The sequence below is a fragment of the Plectrocnemia conspersa genome, unplaced genomic scaffold (assembly GCF_051122295.1).
Source record: "Plectrocnemia conspersa isolate PC_06_02 unplaced genomic scaffold, ASM5112229v1 ptg000002l, whole genome shotgun sequence".
NCBI classification, from domain to species: Eukaryota; Metazoa; Arthropoda; class Insecta; order Trichoptera; family Polycentropodidae; genus Plectrocnemia; species Plectrocnemia conspersa.
In genome coordinates, this window is record NW_028277166.1 from 15,778,787 (window position 1) to 15,795,804 (window position 17,018).

Genomic DNA, 17,018 nt, shown 5'->3' on the forward strand with positions numbered 1-17,018 from the left:
AAAGTATAACCGCGCCTTTCTTTATCAAAAAAACTTTTCCTTGTTTCAAAGCTTAGTTTCTTATTCACCTTAATAATATTCTATGTAGCTAAAACTTTCTACTAGTTGAATTAGCATTGCAATTAGTGACACTGAAGTCCTTAGACCAATTTTTACGACGATGTTATTTTCTATATATTATATAAAAAAATATTGTATGTAAAAAATATTACCTCATCTATATTGGTATTTATTTCATCATTAAGATCAAAATTATTTTATCCTGTACGTGTGTTTAAAATAGATATTATATTATATTAAATATATAAAAAATGAAACTGATGCACATACAATTAACATTACGAATGTAAATCACATAGGAATGCGTGTTATTGTGAAAACATAACAATTAAGAGTTTTCTAAATAATATATTATGACTTTCAACAGTTTAATGTTGATTCTATTGTACAGTTAACAAACGTATGAATGTTCAATATGTTTATTTTAACACTGTAAAATCAAAGATAAAATTCAGTTTTGTAATAGTATTATAAATAATATTAAAATAATTTCTATTTGATTTTAGTAAATTACATTGATTTTAGAGGATCTATATTATTCAAGTGTACTTTGTCCTATTGTATTAATGGTCATTTATTATTATTGAAATGTTGTATGTAAGGCGACATTATAAAAAAGCTCAAATATCATAATAATCATTAGATATGGTGCCAATGATATTATATTTATTAAATTATTGTAAACGTACATAATATACATATATAAAAATATATATGAAACGAACTTTGTGTATATTCATATGACAGAATGACTATATGTAAATTCCCAATAAAATATTGAAAAAACACATTGATTTTTATTTTATACAAATTACAATAAAAATCAGTTATAAGTGCACTATAAAAAAATGTTTTTAAATATGTTTTAAATTCTTATGGGGCTTTGTTGCGAAAAGGCACTATAAAATTGTTCTTTAATGTTTTTTATTACATATTATATATACTTTTTCTCATTATTTTTACATAATTTCGCTGATTTTTGTACGAGAATGCAGCCGATGCTCTCTTCACGTCAACCTTGATCCATCCCAATCTTTGAAAGTGTTATCAGTGTAATACTAAACGTGGACTTAAAATAAAATTACTGGATAATATTAATAATTTATACCTTAACAACATTAAAAATAAGCATCCTGACACCCAAATCTTGACACATTTTTATGCAAAACTGTAGGATGGTATCTATTTATTTATATATTTTTTTTATTTATTATTATACTCACGTTATTCAGAATAAGTAAGAATTAACTTATTTTGCGGTCACATAAACATTTTAAAAAATATAATAAGTAAATTTAAAATATTTATTAATAAATTTTATAAGAACAAATATTAACAATCAGAAGCATTTTCGATGAAAAAATTTAAAATAGTATAATATATGATATATGTATTATTTATAAACTAAATTTAATTTGATTAAAGTTGCATAAATTCAATAAAAAAATATTTAAAATTATTCTTATTGATTTTGGTAAATCATTAAAGGTTTTAAATGCAATATGTTAAATAATTTGTGCCAAATTTCTGTGAAATGTATGAATCACCAGCAGATGTTTCATAATTATGTTGCTGTTTTTTTTAATTTAAATTTAAAATTTATTTAAATTTAATTGTAAATCTCCGAACGCAAAACATGATTATGCACTTAATAAATTCTTAATCTAGTCTTATACAAAAATATATTTTTATTACATATTAAACATATCACATATATTTTCCAAGTAAACTTGGTTCGAACATTTCTATTTTATTTGTGGGTCAGACAATTTCTCATACACAGAGTTTAAACTGACAAAGAAGAGCGGCGAATAGAGTTTTGTTGAGAAAATTGAATTTTTTTACCACTTTTGTTGGCTAACGTTGCCAGAGTTAAGTGCGCAAATGTCCGTGAAGATAAGAAAGTTTGTGAAAATGTTGTAGTTATATATATACACAAACATAATGTGATTAAGAATTTTTTATGCCATTGAATATTCACGGCTGCGAGAAAATTTAATTAAGGTAAATTATAAACATAATAATGATTTATTTATTTTAGCCAGTTTTATATTAAATACTTTATTCAAGACTCATTAGCTAAAATCTGGTCTACTGATTTATATGTGTGAGTTTTTACTTAGAAAGAATATAATTTTTTTCTTCATAAAAAGACTTCTTTTATGTACATTATTTTTAACACAATGTAATTTTTAGTACTCTAAAAAATTGTTTCGTAAATAAAAATTTTGTATCTCTTACTTATAAAAATGTAATTTTTGTGTTATTATTATTATACATTCAGAATAATATTGCTAAAAATTAAAGTAAGACAATTTTTTTATCAAAGGTAAAAAATACATAAAGTAATTAATATTATTTAGCAACTTTCTTTGAAAATTGTGATGAAACTGGTTAAAAAAATATTTTTTAAAACATTACTTTATATTCAATATATTCCAAATGGTCTTGCTTTATTATTATTATATATATATATGAAAACACGACAGTTACGCTCCAAAGGGATGGAACAACGTTCCAAGTAATAAAACATAATTTACATTCAGCTTTATACATTGTCTTTTATGGTTGATATTGTATTGAAAAATGTTTCCGACTAAAATTATAATTTCAATATAATATCAGAGTAGCCTTGTAGGAGTTTTTGATTAAACCATTTTATTGCTAAAGAAATACTTTCACAAAGGTTTCAATATCTAGTTACTTTACCATGCCTTCGATATGAAAATATTTATAATATATACCTACCTTAATATTAAGAAAAGAACAAATGTAGAATTTTCCTCTGAATCTTTAAGAGAATATATTAAACAGCAAAAATAATCGATTATTAATTTCAATAATTTATAAAGAATATTATTTTTAAATTAATTTTAACCACATCACATTACTACATATACCTTTACTAATATAAATATAAAAAAATCATGACTGAAAAATTGTAATAATATCAATATTTTTCTACCAATATGGGAGTAACTTTTTTAATTAAAAGCTATGTTAGTAATAGTGCGAAAAAGCTATGTATATATGTTCTAACACATAGTATTAACTATAATTAATGAGTAAATTATATACATAGATAGTTATCTACTATATAAACACTCACACAAAAGAGCAATTCAAGAAAACTCGAAATCGGCAAAACCGATTTTAACGCGACTTTGTATAGAATTTGTATCCGAAAAGTTTAAAGCCACAGTTTAACACTGTACAAAATAGAAATCAATTTTAATTTAATTAATTTACAAGAATGACGCATTACAGAATTTTTTGTCAAATACAAAAATATTACTAGTATTATATTAAACAAAGAATTAATTATATTATATACTTAAGACACGTCCTTAAATACACGCGTCATTCTTAATTTTCTTAATCAATTTTAATCTTAAGTGTCATAACTAGGCAGGTGCAACAGTTGCTAAAGCTCAGGTTTCAAAGAGAAGGAGGCTAAACTGTCAAAGAGGGCATATATTTTAAAACTTATTGCTTTTTGTTTTAACACAAAGCTCATTGAATTTTATTAAGATATTTTTTTTTTAATTAACTTGAATTTTTTTTTGAGACACATGTATAATAATACTAAGTTAATGTTAGAAACGACGGCAAATGATTGAAAAAATCCAAAACATAACAAATACGCTTAGGTCAGCGTATCAAAGTGTCAAATAATATCAGATTATATTCCTTGACAATATTTTTTGAAAATTTTATTACGCCTTTATTTGGTATCGCGGTGCCCCACAAGATCTAGCGCCCTATGCGATCGCTTGTACTACCTGCCCTTCAGACCGGCCCTGCTCCAAGGTCATGTGATTCAACACCATTGGATTATGTTCTGTGGTGATATGTAAAATCGCTAGTCTATGCCGATAAACTAGAGACGATGGACGACTAGGAAGCCAACATTCGCTGCGTTATTTACGATATACGACCCCAGCTGCTCGAAAAAGTGATCGAAAATTGGACTTCCAGATTCCGTTTTATTCGAGCTAGTTGTGGCGCCCATATGCTAAACATTATATTTAAGCGCTATTGACATAAAATTTTTATGTTTTATTTATGTTTAAAGTTCTATACCTTTAAAAAATACTTTATATTTACCCTATTGTAAGTTGTTACACACTATTTGATGGAATGCCCCATTATAAAGGCAAGGCTGCTACATATGATAAGAGGGGTCGCTATTTTTATTTAAGAAATTAAAAAAAAATAACATGGTTACCAAAAATTATTTTCAAAAAAAAATTGAAATGTTTTTAAGTGTGGCAGTGATTGTGTTATAAAAACAAATAATTTACAAATACGTAAAAAAAATATTTTTTAAATTTTTAATTTGTTTTATTTTTAATATATAATGTTTTTACTGTCTTTACTTTTTTCTTTCAAACAAATTTTAACTAAGATACGATTTTTTTTATTTTTTGAATTGCTACCATTTTGAAACAAAATTGTGTATATAGCTGGCTAACATATATATATGAGATGTTTGAAAGGTCTATTTTTTGTTAAAAAAATTATGCTGATATATTAAAAACAGCGGAAGTTATCGTGTTCTTAATTTTGGGTAAATTTCATATATAAACCTATTATTTTTAGGCAAAATGTGTTTTTACGAGTTGGGTTGAGTTAGGTTATGTTAGGGTACGATAAATCATACCCTAACATATCCTAACTCCAAAAATTTTTGTTTAACGGAAAATATGAATTTATGTACGCGTTCTCAATTTTATACTTTAAGGTACACATGGAGGCGGTCACTAGGGCGGTGCAACAGGTGCAAGGTACACAGGCTACATATTATTAGGGAGTCCAATTTTAAAAATATATTTTTATTTTTTTCTAAAATATTTAAAAAACGCTTAGGAATTTTTTTTTTAAATATTTGTCCTTCTCATTATATGCAGACTAAGTACTTTGTACCTTGCACCGCCCTGGTGACCCCCTCCATGTGTACTTAAAAATATAAAATTGAGAACACGTACATAAATTTATATTTTCCCTTTAACAAAATTTTTACGAGTTAGGCTATGTTAGGGTACGATTTATCGTACCCTAACATAGCCTAACTCAACTTAACTTATAAAAACACATTTTGCCTGAAAATATTAGCTTTATATATGAAATTTACTCAAAATAAGGAACACAATAACTTCCGCTGCTTTTATTATATCAGCATAATTTTTTTGTCAAAAAATAGACCTTGTAAATATCTCAGATATATTTGTTAGCAAGCTATATCCACCATTTTGTTCTAAAATGGTGGCTATTAAAATAATAAAAAAAATCTAAACTTCCTTAAAAAACATTTTAGAGAAAAAAGTACAGAGAGTAAAAATGTTTTAAATTAAAAATAAAAGCAAAATAAAAATTTAAGAAATGCTTCTTTTACATTTTTGTCAATTATTTGTTTTTAAGACATGATCACTGCTGCAGTTTTAAACGTTAATGCGCTGACCTAAGCGATTTGACGTAAAGCTTTAAAAACACACAATTCATTATTGAGTTTTAGCTGCTCATTATATCTCAAATTTCTGGCATAATGTCATCATACTTTTATATCGTCGCATAGGTCAAAACAAAGAACCGTTTAGTCATTTGGGCGAAGCTAAGCTCTGATTTTGAAAACATAGTATATGAAATAATAGATTTTTTTGATATAGACTTGTTAAATAATAATAATAATAAGCAACAAGTGATGTATACAAAATAATTGTGAGCTCTACAACGTCTTTCAAGAAAAGTGTCTGCCTTTATATCAGAGTTGGAAGACTTTAGCAAGGAATTGAAAGAAAAATATTATTATACCTGGTGAATGTTAAGTTTATATAAAGTTTAAAAATTGGGTAGCGAACCTAAGCCTAGTTTTTATGTTACATTCCGGTCTATGGATCGCAGTGCTAGCAAGCCCTTGAAGTAAAGTTTTAAAATGTGCTAATTAAATTTAAGCTTGTAGTCCAGGTGTAAACCCAATTATTAAAAACTAGATTTAAATTGTACAATGTCCACTTTGGTAAGGCGGTGACAAAGTTCTTATATGTAATGTTAATATAAATGATTCTGTTTTATTTTTGTTTATTTAAACTTTTCACATCTTGAAATACTATCAGGATATCGTTCGTACACAAGATAAAGAAAAACTTTTCTGAAAAACTCCAACTGGAATTTTACACAGTATCGAATGTTCGTTATTTAGTGAAACAACATAGTCTCTACTTCTCAGATATAAGCGTTTAAACATAACATATATACATAGATATAGTCAGGGGTTTTGTATTTGTATAGTTTATGAATCAAACCATGACGGTTTGGCCATATCATGTCGAAAGCTTTATCTATATGTAACATTGAAAGACTCGTACTCATTTTATATTGAAATTAGCATATACATATATGTTTCGTCTTACATTTAAGCTGATGTGATGTCAAGTAATTCTCGTGAGAGCTGAAGTGTTTGTTATTTATTTTATTTCCCAAAAAATTCTTAAATGCGAAAGAATTATTTTTTTATTATTTTACTTAATGGCGGTAATAAACTAGTAAAGCAATAAATAATCGGAATTGTAGGCTCTTTTTTATTAAATATATTTTAGCGGTTTTCAAAATCGTTGGGAAATATTAAAAAAATAAGCAAGAGCTTATGATGTTTGTTAAGTAATAAATTCAAATTACATAAATATAATAAATCAATGTGGTAACTAATACTATATAACAATATATTTATATAGACATGATACTTGTGATTGTATGACTGTAAAAAAGAGTTTTCATATAAAATTTCCCGGAAGCAAAAATTTTAATTTACAACGTCTTTTATTTCATAAAATGCATTGCAGTCGAGAAATAACTTTTTGTGTCATTTATATAATATAAACGCGGATCTCTCTATTGAATATATAATAGTTAATATTTAAATATACACGAGACCAAATGTAAAATTCATAGATTTAAGTTTGAAGCCTCTAAACTAATAGTACAAAACATTAAAATTTCAACTTTAACTGATATTTCACGTTCTGTTTATGACATTTAATAAATTGCGCCATATCTGAATATTAATTCTGCTCTTTGAATATTTCTCACTATTTCCGTTTCTACCCTTTCGTCAGGGATCGGACAAAATCGATTCAATCCTTGCATATGTTTGATTCAATTTAATACCGATAGATAAATTAACAATGATGTAATCAATGAATTTGCGGGAATGAAAGCCAGAAAAGTGCAAACAAAATAATTACTTTATATTGATATATATTTTTGTGTATATACAAATTATTATATCGTATTAGTTTTGTAATGTTTTTTCTCAAGGTATTTTTCAAAGAGCTATTTTTATCACTGGATACATCAATGATTTACAATTACAAAATAAAGCTAATAATCTAATGGGAAAATGTCATACAAATGTAAAACCCATATGAAAATCAGGATCAAAATAATTTCAAATGAATTCATCGTTACAAGCAATAGATAATTTCAATTTAAATTAATAATGTGAAACATCAACGTACTATAATTATATTCACACGAACGAGTAATCAGAATACGTTTAATTATTAAAGTGTTCAGACCGTACGGTAACATGGGAAATGTGCATGTACTAAATAATGTGTGCACATGTATGATATAAATTCAATATATGGAAGGCACTGAATCTAAATTTGTTGAAAATTAAACGCGACAGAATTAACGAAGAAAGACTGCTTTAAACAAATGGTACCTACAATTTTACCCTAAATCGGTTTGATTAATTTTGCACACGTCACACGTTTGAGAAACGCGATATTTAATTATGAACACGCTTTGTAGCTAGGCGTAGCTTTGAAGATGTCCTTGTATAGGACTTTTTAGGAATGGGCGGGTCATTAGGCCATAATTTGCAGAAAAATCGGGAGGTATTAAGCATCTAATTAGTAACATAAAAGGAACACTCTTGATGGTGTTCTGTACAAAAGAAAAAGGTATAATATTTAATTAATGTACATTATATTTTTATAACTTACGATAAAATTCAATACAGATTTACCTTTGATTATATTGAAACAATATAAATGTTTTTCGTTTTAATTTATTGTTGAACAACATAATTACAAACCAAACTCAGGTGATATACAGTAGCTTAATTATAAATATGAACCTCAAAAAAAAAACCATACATAAGCACTGTATTGAAGAAAACATATGATTAAAATATAGCCACTTTTTTATGTTTATTTTGGATAATTAAATTTTATTATTTATAAAAATAATCTGAATTTACGAACTTATATATTAATTCTTTCAAATTGAGTAGGATTTTATTAATGTGTAATATAATATACTCGTATATTGCATAATAAACTTTTTATTTAACTAATATAAAAAAAAATGTTTGAGATGGTATAAAAGTTTGCCTAAACTTTGGATTATTTATAACACAATATACATAAAAAATAATACATGGAAAAGAACGATTTCTACTTTATTTAAAAATAGTAAAATAATTAAATTGTGAATTAAAAGTAGATAACATAACCAGCCTGATATTCATTGACTATTTTTATTTATCTTTTAATACAAATCTGATTATTATGACTAAGGTTTCATAATGCGTTATGATGGTACTTGTTCAAGCAATAATTACAAATATAAAAAAACAGCTATGGTGCAAATTTAAATTAGATGAGCACAATCCCACAAAAAACAATGAATTAAAATAATAGTAATGCTTGCTAGAAGTAAATATACTCTCTTTCGGTTATAACTACTTGTTTATTAAAAAACGAATAAAAAATGAGCACTCCAATCATACCTTTTATCGCCTCAGCAAATATTTCAAATACATCGCACATAAAATGTATAAATAGACGATCGTCGCTTATTCAAATGACACAACGCCTAACTCAATTTGGTAACAACGCGTAGTGCCCTAACTCAATTTGCTCAGTGTCTGTGCCAAATGAGAGACTGTGCCAATTTGTCGCTCCATTGCGGTAGATTTAGCACTTGTTATTTTTAAACAAATCCTCTTTTTCCGATTCATTACCGCAGATAATTTGCAACGCCACAAAGCGCTTGTCTCGTTGTCCACAAAGAGCTTTGAGAGTATCGACGGAAGCGGATGTCGCACGGAAGCTTAATACAAAAGCTTTAGGGGTTAGCTTTTATATATGTAGTGCTCGAAGCGCTTTTCGCATACGATATATTACGCATATATGTATTGATGAAATGAACTATATTAACTAGACTATACAATACTATATACAAGTACGTGCGAGTAACTATAATATAAAACAGTTTTGTTTGTGAAACATAAGCCGTAAAACCGCAAACCACTCTGCATGTTATGTTTGCGGTGTCATATAAAATTTCTGTTTTATTAATAACCGTCGTTTTTACCACTCGCATACATATAATCAATGTGTATGAATTCATTGAAATAATTCTGTAGTCAAATTTTAATTAAAACATGTCAGGAATAATATACTGATCACGTTCCATTTCGTGTATATATCATAAATTAAATTGCTATACATATAAATGTTATGTCCATGACTGTTAAATATACCTTGATAGATTTTATAAAACTATTTTTTATTATTAAATAAATGCCCCCTATTTTTTATTATAAAATAAATATGATTGATAAAATGTTTTCATTATTCAATCGGTCTTATATAAAATTGACAGATACATTGTTAATATATTCTGAAGTGGCATCTTTTTCTCGAGCCAACAAGTTTATCTAAGTCTTCAAATTTATTTATTTAATGGATGCATTATGAATAAAATATGCAGTATACATCATATTTCCATGTATAAAAGTAAATAATAATTACACCTTGCTAATATAATTAAATAAATGGTTTGAAGTTCCGTAATATTATACACATAATATAATAAAATATGTCCAACTATTATTTTACAAATTTTATTATTTTTTATGCAATAAAGATAATAAATTTAACATGATATTTTTAATCAATGTTTATAATAAGCTTTTACGTAAAAAGATTATTTTATTATAAATATAATACAATTAATTGTTTATCTTATAAAAAGGATTTTTTTAAATATATTTTACAAAAATTTAAATCAGCATCAGCAAAAAGACGTCATATTGAAAACATAACTAAAATAGTACAATTAAAATCAGAGCATAATTTTACATGTATAAGTAAATTGTAAAATTAACCTTTAATTTATTACAATTTTAAGTAAACTATATAGTTTTTTTGATTAAATCAATTGAATCAAACGAGACTTTAGAAATTATATTCTTGAAATAATATCACATTTCTGTACTTTGTTGTTTTTTAATATATGTTATTTCAATAAATTCAATGATTTCTATTTATATTTTATTACTAATATACATATATTTATATATTCATATATTAGACATTCATTTAACTTTATTCTTCATGCTGGAAAGACGAGTTTGCACCAAACTCTAAATTCATTTTCAGATAGGACTTAATTATAAACTTTGCCATAAGCCATTCTTAATTTACAGGAGAGACGTTAAGATATTCGTTTACAAAACAATTAAACCCTGTTGAGAAAATAAATTTTGATTGAAAGAAATATTTAATCGATTTATTTAAATCGTAAGGAAAAGCTTATATAATAATTAAAAAATTTAACTTAATATATTGTATAATATATATTTAATTTAATTATTGTACATATGTTATATAATATAAAACAATACTATCTACAGTAATTCATTCAACATAATTTAAATGAAGCACCTTTACATTAATAATCGAACGATTTTTATTTAATGCTCATAAAATCAATAACGCGTTTATTTCAGTCGAAAATACTTCAAATACATAAAAATAAAAAGGTAATATTTACCAAGTATTTCAAATCAAATTTTGTCGTTCATTCGCGATACTTTTTTATTATCAAATCTTATTTACGAAGCGATTGGTACCGAATGGAAAATTTTCGACGAGCGACTGATGCTGAGAGATGATATATTATGTATACACATGTATGTGTGTTTGCGATGACAAGATAATAAAATAATAAATCTTGTTACAGTTTTTCGCATTTGATTTTAATTCAATTTATTTAATATATTTAATCAAAATATTGTAAAAATAATATAATCAATTCACCCATAAAACTGTTTTTACAACAGATATAATAAAATTATTTTATTTTACGATACTAATAGATGTGTCACAAAGTCTTTAAGCTATTAGACAAACTGCCCTATTTAAAACTCTGTCATGAAAAATACGGCACGATATTTTCGCATCTCCTGCTTCGTGTTCCGTGAAAAAATATATCGAATATTCCGATAGATTGCTTCAGTCTCATATATTTTAGGAGTGTTTCTGTTTGTTCCAAAGGTGCTCAAGTGGAAAAAGTTCTTAAGGAAAGTTACTATTTCGGGAAAAGCTCGTTAATATCTTTAGAGCATGCGAGTAATGTAAACATTGTCGAAAACTAAATTACTAATGTATATACGCCAAAGTAATCTTACTTATCGATCCATTTATATCATGTAGAGAATTTCCCTTTATATAGTTAAATACGTAATAATCAGTTTCTCAGTTTAATATCCGGTATTGAATGTATTTCAAATTTAATTAATTTTCATTTGAAGATTACATTAACTTATACATTATGTCGGTAAGAATTTGCAAAGAGTAAAAATACTATAAAAATAACTGTATTTAAAAACATTTGATTAATAAACTCGTCATTATTATTTCAATTCTTAATAATAAAAAATAAATTTGTCAAAATGTAATTTTCACGATAATTCAAACAATTTATATCTTCACAAATATCTTGTGAATAATTCACAAATAGTTTTGATTAAATTTTAATAAATTTTAAGCATTAAAACAACATACATTTATGTACTTGTGAATAGATAATATTCCCGCGGACTTGTGAACAAAATTATAAGCGCGTCTAAGCGACTTGATAATCTTGGCAACCATCGACAGACTAATAACAGTCAGCTGTCGCGTCGGTCGGGGTCGGGCAGTCAAACAAACCACGCCAACATACGCCGTGACATTTCCTTAATCCACACACTAGTGTTTCACATAACATAGTTAAAGAAACCTATATTATATACTATATCGAAATACCGTGTAATATATACTGCACTTTATTAAGTCTTGATTTTTTTTAATACTACACAAGCAAAAGGTGTGACATAAATCGCGTTTATAGCATCAGGCATTAGCTCTCGACCTTTTGAAAAACCCTCGTTTGCAATAAGCTGATATAAAATATATTATTTGTATATCTAAGTATGTATACTATGTTTTTTGGAGGTTAATAAGTATAAGAAATAAAAACATTAAACGTGAAAAAGTATATACATATTTATAAATAATAATAAATTTATGTAAGCTTTAGAATAACAGTTACCATGTCTCATATATTAATCTTTTCTAACTACATTTATCAATCATATACTAGAGGAGATTTATAAACTTTTTTAATACAGCTAAATTTTTTTTATTACAAATCTGACGATCATAATTTGACAGGTTTCCAAAATGCGTCATAGTGTCTTTTTACAAGCAATAATTATGAAATTAACAAACAGTTATGTTGCAAACTTAAAATAGATGAGCACTACCCCAGATTATATTTCCAGCAATTGAAAAGCTGGATGGAAAGGAGCATTCTCAAGCACTGACATACTCGCCGCAATGGTTAGAATAAGGGACGCAATCGTGACTCTCTAGATATAAACACAAAATAAATAAAAATATGGTAGAAATAATAAATAAATGCATTTCTAATTGTAGATGATTTGTTAAAGCAAAATAAAACTAAATAAACAAAATTATTCCACCAGTGTTTGATTCATGGTAATTTTACAATCGGGGTTTAATTTCATATTATTTTTGTACAGCAAAAGCTGTATATAAATGTGTTTGGTATTATCATATACATATAAGTAGGTTATTTTGCGTCACGTTAATTTTTATGGTGGTTTCTAAAAATAAATCGTCGATTACCGTACAAATACAAAATAATAAAAAAAAACAGATCCAGGTCCGAATAAAATAAATTAATGATTTTTTGACAACTTCGATCTTTGTATTAAGTAAAATTTGGCACTATCTCTTATTACTTAAATTTCGAACAATAATTTGCAATGCTTTCAATATTTTTATTTATATTATTCGCCTCAAATAATATTTTCGTCACAGTCAATAGAATCGCGTATTTTTTTATACGGGAATTTCTATCTTATTTTCAACACAAGAGCAAAGCACACCCATTTTCGTTTTTATTTACAAAGCCATTCTTTTTCCTATTCCACGCAATTTTAAGCAAATATTTAATTTAACTCCTTTCAACTCAAAAGTGCTCTTTGTTCTCACTGCATAATGATCTTTGAATAAGTACCAATGCAATACCGACGTCGAGCATTTACATTTGATTATTTACTCAAGAAACAGTAATTAATTTTCCGAACACCGCAAAACGCTTGTTAAAGTTTGTTTGAACGCTTTGCCAAGTTGTTATCTCTCTGTGAAATTTATATACATTGTAAAGCAATAAATAAAATGTTGATCCGAGTTTACATAATCGATAATATCGAAAGCTTCTTGGGACTTTGCTGGTATATTATTAAATATTTCACGCAGCGCTTATAACGCCGAACGTGAAATATATTGTGCGTATATTTAATATATAAATACGGATTCATTGTCGGAAACCTCGTATATTTTTTATATATATAAAATCACTCACAATATACGCAAACATAAAGGATTATGGAGTAATAGATTTCATCTCAGGTAATGTTCAATAGCTATTGGAATTCTTTTTGATTTTTTTTTCCAAGTAAAAAAATACGTTTTTTGTTAAAAATACATTTATTGTATCCCTCTACAGTTAAAGCTATTCAATATGTGCACATATAATATATACTATGGTGCTTTACATATATTATAATATATTATTTTCATAGTCATTTTCTTTTTTTTTCAAAGGTACTTAATACATCACTAAGGCGAATTTATTCGATTCAATATATTTTTTTAAAACATAACATTTTTTTAATACATATCTATATTAAACATAGTTTTAATTCGCCCTTTTGTTTGGTACATCTAACAGCAATTTTACTAGTAATATAATATTATTTTAATGTATTATAAGTCATAATATATACTTTAACTGTAGAACCAGTTTTACATCAAGTATTTTAAAGCCCCTTTTAAAATGTTTTGTATTACACTTTAGTACGCTGAACAGTGAAATGTTGCGGAAAACTCTAAGATACACTAAAAGATTAAATTAAAATTAAAATACCCCTTTATGCATCGTATGCGAGAAGTAAAAATATATGAAAACATTAATATAAATGCGAATAAGTAAAGGATATATTGAGGTATCCTTATTCTATTCATAACGGTTCAGAAACATATAAAATATTAATATTTCAAATTTGGTCGTTTGGTCCACGATACTTTATAAAATATATATGATAAGAAAACTCGATTGCAATTTATTCTTTTCTATAAATAAAATATCAAATTGTTCTTAAAAATGATAGCAATCGGTTTCATAAGTTCTATATTCAACTATCGATAATTAAATAAGGAGAGCTTTTTTTGATACAATATAAAGCTGTTGAGAATTCTTTAAGATATGCCAGATAAAAACTAAGCATATTATTTATTACAATAGTAGTTTAGATCTATTCTACATTATTTCATTATTATATATTAAGTTCTTACACACTGTTCAGCCGTTTTTATACATTTTAAAAATGTTATTTTTCCAAAATAAAAACAATAAAAAAAATTTTAATGGCTTTATATGCAATATATATGTAAGCACAAAAAACATGGACCGCAATATAATTATAACAATATTCATATTTTTTCAGTTAAACAATCAAAAATATGAAAAAGCGATTTAGAACATGTTAATATTTTTAGAATAAAAATGGCATATAAATCTGCATCGTAAAAGATCGCATTTCCTATTTGGGAACGATTTTATTATTATATCTCTTCCAATTTAACACTATGGTTGTTAAAATTTTACTGCCAATGATTAAGACAGTGAAATTCTTTCTTATATAATTGATAGATTATTTTATAAATATGATATTTGATTTTTAATACAATAAAATAAAATTTACAAATTACAGTATTACAAAAAATATGCTCATTTAAATAAAAATTAAAAAATCACTTACAGAATATATATGTATAATATATACAGTAAAAACCCATTAAAAAAATTAAGCTGATAAGTAAACCTTCCCTTTTGATTTTTCAATAGGTGTAAAACCAAGCCATATTCAATTTAATCATGATTTTTTTATAGGGCTAGAAACTTTGAATCACTAGATAGACCATATAAAAATATAGTATTTAGTATTCAGTGAATTCATGCAAAGTTGTTTTTAAACAATTTTGAGGCAGTAAAATTTGTTTGTGTTTTGATAGCCATAAATTCATTGAAACTTTCATGTGAATTATAAAAACGTGCTTCGATTTTTTCCTGAATTTAATCCCTTGGATTTCTTATTAACTGAGTTTTACTGTACATGTATACAAAGACGAATAAAATGACAACTTTTCCTTTCTTTTTTATTAAAGCATATAACAGTTATATGTTGCCAAGAATATTCTGTCACAAAACTAAAACTAATAGTATGTATTAGATAATCTAAAAATGAATGTCGCTTTATTAAAAATTAAGTTATTTGGCCGTTGCTACCTGACTACATATTTTGCTACATAGTGCGTCTAGACTTAGATAAAAAATATGCCTCAAAATTTTCGATAGCAGAATTTAACAATTTATTCAAAAAAAAAAGGCCAACAACGGCCACTAAAACCATTTGTAAAGTGATAGATGATTAATTAGATATCTGTAAATAAGATGGCATAAAAAATACAATATTAAGAATGGTACTTTATGTGAGAGACGATGATGTTTTGGCTGCAGAAATAAAGCAAATCCTACTCAAACTATCCGTTAGCTGGCCAATAAACTAAACTAGTCCGACTCAACAGTGCATAGACACATTAAGAATATTGGGAAGGTTTGGAGCTGTATGCGTTTCACACGAATTGAGCGAAGAAAACAAGTCGGCGCGTATCCGCATATCTCAAGAGCTTCTGGATATTGAATCTGATTGCTTTTTATTGATCATCTGATAACCAACAATTGTCGGCAAAGACAGTTATAATCCAAAGATCAAGTAACAAAATTTATCTCGAAGCCCGGACTCTTAGTAAAAAAAAGTTATTTTGTATGTATATGCAAAGAGATTGTGCAATACAAAATTTTTAAGCTTGGCCAAGCAATAGCATCAATCTAATATTGTGATCAGCAGAAAAAAAGTCTGCACTTATTAACAAAAGTCTAATGCCTGCACTACACTCTCTGGAAGTTGGCGAAGGTTGGCCAAGAACGGAAAATATAGTGGGTTACTTCGGTCGAGTTCGGTTCTGCCCGCTCTAAAATTGTCCGAGGTTACCGAGAACGGGAGGTAAAGTGGGGGTAATTCAGTCCATTTGTCAAGCTTCGAGCGCTTCCGAACATTGTCGGCAAAAAGACCGGAGTCAAAGAAACCGAAGTCGGAGCTGCTCTTTCGAGCGTAAGCGGTGAGATACTTCGACTTTCGCTCTCTCGCGTGTTAAGTGACGAGAGTGAGAAATAGATAGTGTTTCGCAAACTGAAATAGAAAGAGTAGCTCGGTTCAATTTCAGTATGCGCGTAGGCGTTCTATGATTAACACGCATGTCGAGCGCTGCATCGTGGTCACGTGGTCAAGTTATAATACCACATACTTATCGGGGACTTCAATAGACTCTTACTGACATCTTTGAATATTTTAGGGCAACAAAAGAGATTAATTATATTTTTGATAGTATATTATTCTAACAGATATCGTTATTATATTTTTTTTCATATAAAATTAAATAATTAGTTGTACTTGATTTTGTTAAAAAAAT